Raw genomic sequence first — 8973 nt, 5'->3', positions numbered from 1 at the left:
ATAGATGAGCCTTGCTCAGGAGCCTTGCTCAGGAGCCTGTAAGCCCTTTGAGGGTAGAGATTGTGTTTTGTATTCAGCCTCAGTTCTCCAATACCCTTTAGCACATTGCAAGGTAATAATAACTACTCAATAAATGCCCATTGAAACAAATTCAATTCAGTTTGTATTTTATAATCATATGGATACAGATTTATACTTATCCTCATTATTTAAAATGTCTTAGAGTCTGCAGGGAGAACATATGCCCTCCAAACTTTAGGAGCTTATTTACAACTGTCTTTTAAATATTTGGGGGATCTATACTTGAACAATAAAATTGTCTATAATCAGAATTTGTAACAAGTACAATCAAAAGAAAAGATACATGTGCTCAGTTGTTACATGGTAACAGATGGGCTGCAAACATGTGGGCTCTAGCTTTCTCTTTCACAAACTTAATCTGTGCTTTAGGTCTAATTTAATTTTGTCTTCGCTCTTATATTTTGTCACAATACTGATTTTTTTAATCATTCTCGAGAGATTCTAAATTTCCAACCCAATTGTTCTCTTACCATGACTGGTTCTTTTCTCAATTTCTTCACCATGAGTTTATGAACTAACGTCCAATGCACTGCTTAATAGGAGCCCTTACTACCTTCTTAGAAATCTAAGGAGGAAATAAATGTGAGGAGACTACTTCTGGGTCCAAGTAGGACTTATTCTTCAGGATCTGAATTATCTGAGAGAAAAGCTTTTAAATTTTGGTGTAGTAAAGTTCAATTGGACAAGTTAACTTAAATACAGATTCCCAGACCACACTTCTAGAATGTCTGTCTGATTCGGTAGGCTGGGGCTGGGCCCTGGAAACCTACATTTCTGACTAACACTTCAGGGGCCTTCAGATCATACTGTTCTAGACCTATGGTTGTCTACTTCTGCCTTTCCTTCCTTCCCTCTAGCTCATGGCCCTTGCATCAATTTTTTCTTTCTTTTTGTAAGTAAACTGTATCAGGGCGCCTACGTGGCTCAATTGGTTAAGCTTCTGCCTTTGGCTCAGGTCATGATCTCAGGGTCCTGGGATTGATACACACATCCAGCTCCCTCCTCAGTGTGGAGCCTTCTTCTCCCTCTCCATCTGCCTGCCACTTCCCCTGCTTGTGCTCTCTCTCTCTGTGTCAAATAAATAAGTTAATCTTAGAAGAAAAACAGAAACTTAACCCCCAACATTGGGCTTGAACTCAAGACCCCAAGATCGAAAGTTGCATGCTCTACCCACTGGACCGGCCAGGTAACTCTACCAATTTTGTAAAAAAAATGTCGAAACACCTTCCTTCTACCTTCACTCACCAATGAACACAAACCACTTTTTAAAAACTCATAGCTAACCCTTCATAATTTGTTCTGATCATTCTGATTATCCAAAGCCTTTGTTTTGTGAAACACTTGGATCCGAAGCCCTTAGTTCATGCTGGGCACATAATTGATGTGTTTTCAATAAATGTGCATCTTTCAACCCCTTCTTCATGCATTCTCTAGTGAGGCTACTTGTTGAGAAGAACTTTATTACTTCTTAAGAGCCCTGTCAGAAGGGGTGTTCAGGGGTGCCTGGCTGGCTCAGTCGGTAGCGTGTGTGACTCTTCATCTTGGGGTTGTAAGTTCAAGCCCCACGTTGGGTGCAGAGATTATTAAAAAAACAAAACAAACAACAACAACAACAAAAAACTTAAAAAAAAAAAAAGAAAGGGTGTGCAGGGATAGAAGGAAAAGAGTTCAAAACTTTCCCTGTATTTATATGTTATGATAAACTGCATTTTAAAAATACACATAAGGGTAAGTGGAAAGGGAAGGAAGACTTAATTTAAAATTTGATTTATGAATTCCAACAGTTTCTTTTTTTTTAAGATTTTATTTATTTATTTGACAGAGATAGAGACAGCCAGCGAGAGAGGGAACACAAGCAGGAGGAGTGGGAGAGGAAGAAGCAGTCGCCCAGCGGAGGAGCCCAATGTGGGGCTCGATCCCAGAACGCTGGGATCACGCCCTGAGCTGAAGGCAGATGCTTAACGACTGCACCACCCAGGCGCCCCATATTCCAACAGTTTCTATAATTACTGATTAGGTGCCATTTATTTTAAAACTATAAATATAATTCATATTTGCATATATTTTTCAAGCAGTAAAAACAGACATAGAATTTTTAAAAAATCTTCCTCATTCTTGACCTTTAGTCCATCACTGAACTCAATAACAGTTTATTTATTCTTAAGAATTTTCTTCTGTATATGTAAGTATTTGCGTGTATATCACCACTTCACTTTCTTAAACAAATCAACTCATACCACTCAGGCATTTTTCTATTTTGCTTTTTTTTCTCTTAACAATTCATTTAGAAATATTTTCATATCAGCATTCTTTACAATGACTGTATGGTATTCCATGGATAAATGAAGATAGTTTACTTATATCATTGATGAGCAATTAGGTTATTTCCTTTTTTATATTACTATAAAAATGCTTCAGTGACCTTCCCTGTGCATATATCTGCTTATCTGAGCAAGCAAATATCCATGGGATAAATCCCCCTCCCAACAAGAAATTATTGGATCAAAAGCAATGTGTGCTTTTAATTTAGTCAGATATTGCCAAATTGCCCTTCCAAAATGTTGCACCAACTTATAGTCCCATCAACAGAGTAGAAGAGAGCCTGTTTTCTCTAAATCCTTAGTAGAACTGTTTTGTCAAAGTTTTAAAACGATTTCATAGTTAGGCAGCAGCTCTTTTCCCCACGGGTCCTGTCCTTGTGCTTTAATAAACCACTGCTTTGCACCAAAGATGACACAAGAATTCTTTCTTGGTTGTTGACTCTGGACTCCACCTCACCAAACCTCACCTATATTCCAAAACCACATCACGTAGCGTCCGAACTTGGGGCTTTGAGTCTTTACATCTGGACTCTGAGTTTTGGTGCAAAATTGGTGAGTACTCTCTCTCCTCTTCCTTTACTCTCATTTCAGGGGCCCTTCAAGGTGTACAGTCTTATAGGAACACTTTCATGTCAATTGCTTAGGCTCCAGTCCTCTAGCCCGTGGCTACTCTATGGGGAGGAGAAAGTCTGCCTTTTGGCTAGAAGTTAGTACCTGGCTGGGATGGTAATGAGACCCAGAAACTTGATGCCTTCTCTTTACTGCTGTCCTTACACAAAGTCGTCCTGGGCACGGGACAGCCACCTAAGTGATTAGCACAGCTGCCAACCTTAAGATTCCCATGTGAGGTTTCCTCCTGATTGACGTAGTGTGATCCGCTCCACAACCCTGGTCTAGCCTCTTCCGGCTGAGGGAACTCCACTAGGAGCTGGCAGAAACCAGGGACCGTTTCCTAGGGAAGTGGCTGTAAGGACTACAGGTGTTGGAATGCCACTTAGACCATGATGAATTTCTATCTATACTGTTTTCCATCAATGTCCTCTACTAACTACTTAAACTACAAAATTTGGTGATTTCCCCTTGTAAACAAAACAAAACAACTCATAGTTTAAAAATAGTATCTCCTTTTAATGAGCATTTCTTAAGTTTTGGGTCAAATTGAGTATCTCTTGACTTGATCATAGCTCCTATTAATTTCTGACGGATATAGTCAATGAAAATCAGATAGTATTTTAAGCAATTGTTAACTCTACATAACACTGATATGGAATTCCATAAATATACTGTGCTTGGAATTGTTTAAGTTAGGTTTAAAATATACTCTTAAGGGAATACCTTACTCTTAAGTCGTTAGAGAAATATTAAGATGGAGCTAATGTTTCTTTCTTATTTGATATTTCTGCCCATCGAATAGCTTTCTGGTGTATCATTCCTCTTTTGAATTAGTGACAAAGGTAAATGGCTTGATTTCTAAGGAGAGGTTACTTATTTTATGCATGAAATATAATGTGAAACAAGGAGGCAACTTCCTTTCCCCTTTGCTTCAGGATGCTCAGATCTTGCTGTCCCTTCCATTCCACTGTAGCATTTCCTTCTTTGGTGCTCTGCCCTTTTTTTAAGTAGAGAATGTAACAACATTTATAAGCACTCAACTGTCCGCAGCTTCGGTGTATCATTTAGAAAGCTAGAGTCATTTCTCTCAGAGTCCTGACTGCCACAACACAGCAGGGGAGTAAAGCTGAAAGGAGAAACCACTAGAAATCTGTTTTCCTTTTGCTCAAGTTTCCTGTCAAATGCATAAAACCAGGACTTAAAAATGAGCCAGATGTGGTTCAAGTGAACTTCCAAGATTAAAGTCAAAACATGATTTTCTGACTTCCAAATGATCAGTCGGCATTGCTCCTCACAGGAGTATTAGAAACTGCTCTGTACTTCCTATTTGAGGTTATAAAGCTGTAAACTTTAAAAACTAGTTTTATGACAAACTCAGTCTTTTGGAGTATTTTGCATCTTTCATATACTTACACAATGTATATAGGAAGCAAAAGACTACTTTTAAAAGGGTAACTGATTACCATCACTTCCCCATACAAGCTTTTTTTTTTTTCACTGAGAATTTTCACAGTTACTCCAAATGCTTTCCCTCCAAAGCACAGTAAAAGTAAAGCACCTCATTCTTTTTTTTTTTTTTTTTTTTTTTATTAATAACGATTTTTTATTATATTATGTTAGTCACCATACAGTACATCCCCGGTTTTCGATGTAAGGCTCGATGATTCATTAGTTGTGTATAACACCCAGTGCACCATGCAATATGTGCCCTCCTTACTACCCATCACCGGTCTATCCCATTCCCCCACCCCCCTCCCCTCTGTAGCCCTCAGTTTGTTTCTCATAGTCCATAGTCTCTCATGTTTCATTCCCCCTTCTGATTACCCCCCCTTTCTTTATCCCTTTCTTCCCCTACTGATCATTCTAGTTCTTATGTTCCATAGATGAGAGAAATCATATGATAGTTGTCTTTCTCTGCTTGACTTATTTCACTTAGCATTATCTCCTCCAGTGCTGTCCATGTTGTAGCAAATGTTGAGAACTCATTCTTTCTGATTGCTGAGTAATATTCCATTGTATATATGGACCACAACTTCTTAATCCAGTCATCTGTTGCAGGGCATCTCGAAAGCACCTCATTCTGTTAAAGATGATTGCAGATGATCACATGTGCCTTGAGTGTGTAGTGTAGGATGCCCAGAAACTTGCAGTGAAGACCTTCATGAATTGGAGCTCAAGCTCTTTACTTCCACCTCTGATCTCATAAAGGCCTTATTTATATAATTATTTTGGAAAATAACTTCTTTGTGACACATTTATCACGATTTTTTCTCATAAAACTTAAAAAGGATTTTAATTTCCAAGTCTTTTTTGAGAAGCAAAATCAATGCAATGCAAATCAGAATATCTAATTAATAAATTTAACAGGAAACCATATAATTTTGTTACCTACATTCACCCATTTGTTAAAGGCTAGCAAGGTTTCAAATGGTGGAGCTCCTGCCGGTCTTTCAATTCGTTCAGTCTTCTGATGGCAGACATTACCTTGAGGGCAGAAGTGGTGTTGTGTGTCCAGGCTCCACTGGCTACTGTTTTCATGCAGGAACCACAGCGCCAGATCCCCACAGCTGGTCTTTTCACTTTGGTTCTGCCACTGAAGGAGAAAGTGTATTTGGCATACTGGCTTATTTCAATTTTCCTCACCATTTTCTGGAGGGAGGCACCATGATGGGTCCTGGATTTGACCATTCTGACCTTGGTGTGTTTAGCTATGTTGCCACAAACTAGGACCGAGCCCAGAAAGAGCCACGTTTACACTATTAAGTTTCTAGTTTGGGGATGTATCTTCTAAGGTCCTTAAGACCTGAAATTGCATCTTAGTTGCTCAAGATACTGAGTTACTAATCTCTTTGTTCTTGCCTCCGGTGATATAATGTAATTCCATTATATTAGATCTTTGATCTCACTAGAAACTCTTCAGGCTGCTAAATGTTTTTGTAAGTATCTGCTAGCAACCTTTTCTTTTCTTTCTTTTTTTTTTCAAGATTATATAAATATTTGCCTTTATCTTCTTTAAGTATTCTGCTATCAACCTTTTCATTATATCCTCTCCTTTGGCAATCTCATCCATGTTCATGGCTTGAACTTTTATTTTTATGAAGATGACTCCCCAAATCAAAATCTGAACTTTTCCCAGAGCCTTAGTGTCACACATCCACCTGCCTGTAGGGGAGTTCCACCTAGATGTTTGGCTGGCATCTCACTCCCCAGATGAAGTCTTCAAGGTTCTCTCCCATCCTTGCTCTCACCCAGGCTCTTGCTCTCCTCTTTCTGTTAGGGGCATTACTATGCTTCCAAGCTTTAAGTTCCAAAGCTTGAGTTCAGCCATGACTTTTTCCTTCCTTTTCCCTGTTGCCATAAGTTGTTCAGACGTGCCAAAGAAATAATTGTATCCTTTCTCATTGTATCCTTTCTCTTCTCCATTCCCAATGTCATTCCCAGTGGCTCTCCTAAGTATCTCCTATGGTAAGTTTTCTTAATTTGTCTTTTTACCATCTTCCTCTTCTTCTGTTTTGTGCTAAGGATTTCCAACTAGAGCTGTCCTAAAGTACAACTCTGATTTTGAGATGAGACAATCTAAAAGAGTTGAACCCGAATCTGGAGTGAGCTAAGTGTGGGGGAATGGTTAAGCCACTTTATTTCTCATTCCTTCCTTCCTTATTTGTATTGTGGATTTTAATAAGTCCCACAACCTATGGTTGTTGCAACTGAATGGAAATATGCAAGTGAAATTCTTACCCCTGGCACATAATTAACACTCAATAAATGTTAGCAGTTATTATCCTGTCACTTTGCGCTCCAAACTGGCCGCGGCGCCATGTCAACCAAACAGTGCAGCTCTAACCTACCTTTCTAGCTCAGAATCCCACTTATTGACCTTCTAAAATTCTCTTTAGTCATATATGCTGAACTGTTCTCCGTGTGCATATCACTTATCTAAGATGTTTCTTACTTTCTAGTTGTCTTCTAGCTATTTATTCGATTTCCCCTGTCTTAGTCAACGTTCTCTTAGTTACAGATGACCTACACTCTTCACAGTAAGTTAAGTAAAAAGGAAGGAAATTATTAACTCACACATGTGGGCTAGCCAGGAACTGGAAAGCACTCGGGAACCATGGAAGGCACTCTCTCAATCACTCTTGATTTGGGGCCCCAGGTGCTTCATTTTCTGCCCTTGCACTTTGATTTTCTCAACTTCTCCTTATACGCAGGAGCAACACATCTCTCCGTAAAGGGCTTGTCATTTCCATCACTTGCTTCCACACACAGATCAAATGGCACTGCATCCCACTTCCAAATTTCGGGGAAAGAGAATTAGGTCAGCCCTCATTCTAAGCCAGCCAGTCAGTCATAGCAGCGGGGCAGGTCATCTCAGACAAACCTGGTTGCTGGGGCCCACCCTATGTGGGCTGGGCAGTTCTCAGAGAAGGTCCCTTCAGGGTCAGATGCTCCAAAGTTAATGTATCAAAAAACCAGGTCATTAGAGCATGAGTAGTGTTTTATCATTTCTGTATTTTCTCGTTGTTGCATAGACCCCTTCAATAAGCTGTTATGGAAAGAGCTGAAAATTTCTATTGTGAGGTTGCTAAAAACAGTGCTGATATTAAAAGTGAAGTTAAATTGATAATTTACTTAATCTGCAGTGAACACTACAGGTTCGATTGGAAGTTACAAGACCTCACAATGCAATGGAAAATCTTGCCACAAAATGAAGGAAATACTCGAACCTGCCCAAACCAGGGAACTTTGAAGAAATGTAAGAAGTCCTCTCAACTCATCTTTGGTAAATCTCCATTTTGGGTAAAGCTTTGCATACTTTGGAGCCCATTAGAAGAAAGATGCTGATAGACTAGAAAGTATCCATACAGAGTCAAGGAGGGCGATAAGAACAGAGAGTGTGCATTAGTTTCCTAGGCTGGCTGTGATAGAGTCGTGCTTTCATAGCACAAGGTGCATGGCCTAACATGACAGAAATGTATTGTCTCATAGTTCCGGAGGCTAGAGTTCTAAAATTAAGATGCCGGCAGCGCCGTGTTCACTCTGAGCCCTGTGGGGGAGAATCCTTCTTTGCCTCTTCCCAGCTTCTGGTGGTGGTGGCTGTGAGTCCTGGACATCGCTTGGTTTGCAGCCCCAGTCCCTGCCTCTGCCGTCACACGGCAGCCTCCCCATGGGTCTCTGTGGTGGTTCGTCTATGTATCTACGGGTCACAAGACATTTTCTCTTTTTTCAGGGTACCCGTCATACTGGAGTAGGGTCCACCCTCATGACTGTGTCTTCCCTAAGTCACATCCGCACAAACCCTATTTCCAAGGAAGGTCACAGTCACAGGTAACAGAGGTCAGGACTTTGACATCACTTTCTGGGGGACACAATCCAAACTGTAACAGAGAATGACCTATAAGTCTCTTTTCAAAGTTGAAATATATCTTAGTCCAAAAATGAGTCTTTGAGGATGTGATACATTAGGATAAACACTGGGATACTGTGGTGGTCAGAATGATGCCCTCTCACCTACAGATGTCCATGCCCTAATCCCCAGAACCTGTGAATATGTTAGGTTACAAGGCCAGGGAGGATTATGGTTGCAGGTGGAATTACAGTGGCTAATCTGACTTTAAGATAGGTGATTATTCTGTGGGGACCTAGTGTTGTCACAAGTGTCCTTTTAGGGGCACTTGGGTGGCGCAGTCGTTAAGCGTCTGCCTTCGGCTCAGGGCGTGATCCCGGCATTCTGGGATTGAGCCCCACATCAGGCTCCTCCTCTAGGAGCCTGCTTCTTCCTCTCCCACTCCCCCTGCTGTGTTCCCTCTCTCACTGGCTGTCTCTCTGTCAAATAAATAAATAAAATCTTAAAAAAAAAAAAAAACAAGTGTCCTTTTAATGTGCAAGAATGAGGCAGAAGAGGAAGACAGAATGATTTGATGTGAGAAAAGCTTGACTAGCTGTTGCTGGCTTTGAG

General features: G+C 40.3%; 1 pseudogene; it reads right to left on the bottom strand.

Moving 5' to 3' along the window:
- Positions 1-5426: 5426 nt before the first annotated feature.
- LOC123776160 (large ribosomal subunit protein eL43 pseudogene) lies at positions 5427-8256 on the bottom strand (annotated as a pseudogene).
- Between the last annotated feature and the right edge of the window lie 717 nt (positions 8257-8973).

Source organism: Ursus americanus, chromosome 11 (assembly GCF_024610735.1).
Source record: "Ursus americanus isolate L20-20 chromosome 11, mUrsAme1.1.p, whole genome shotgun sequence".
In the NCBI taxonomy this organism is placed as follows: Eukaryota; Metazoa; Chordata; class Mammalia; order Carnivora; family Ursidae; genus Ursus; species Ursus americanus.
The sequence above is the reverse complement of the archived record's forward strand: the minus strand, read 5'-3'. Positions and strand labels throughout refer to the sequence as shown.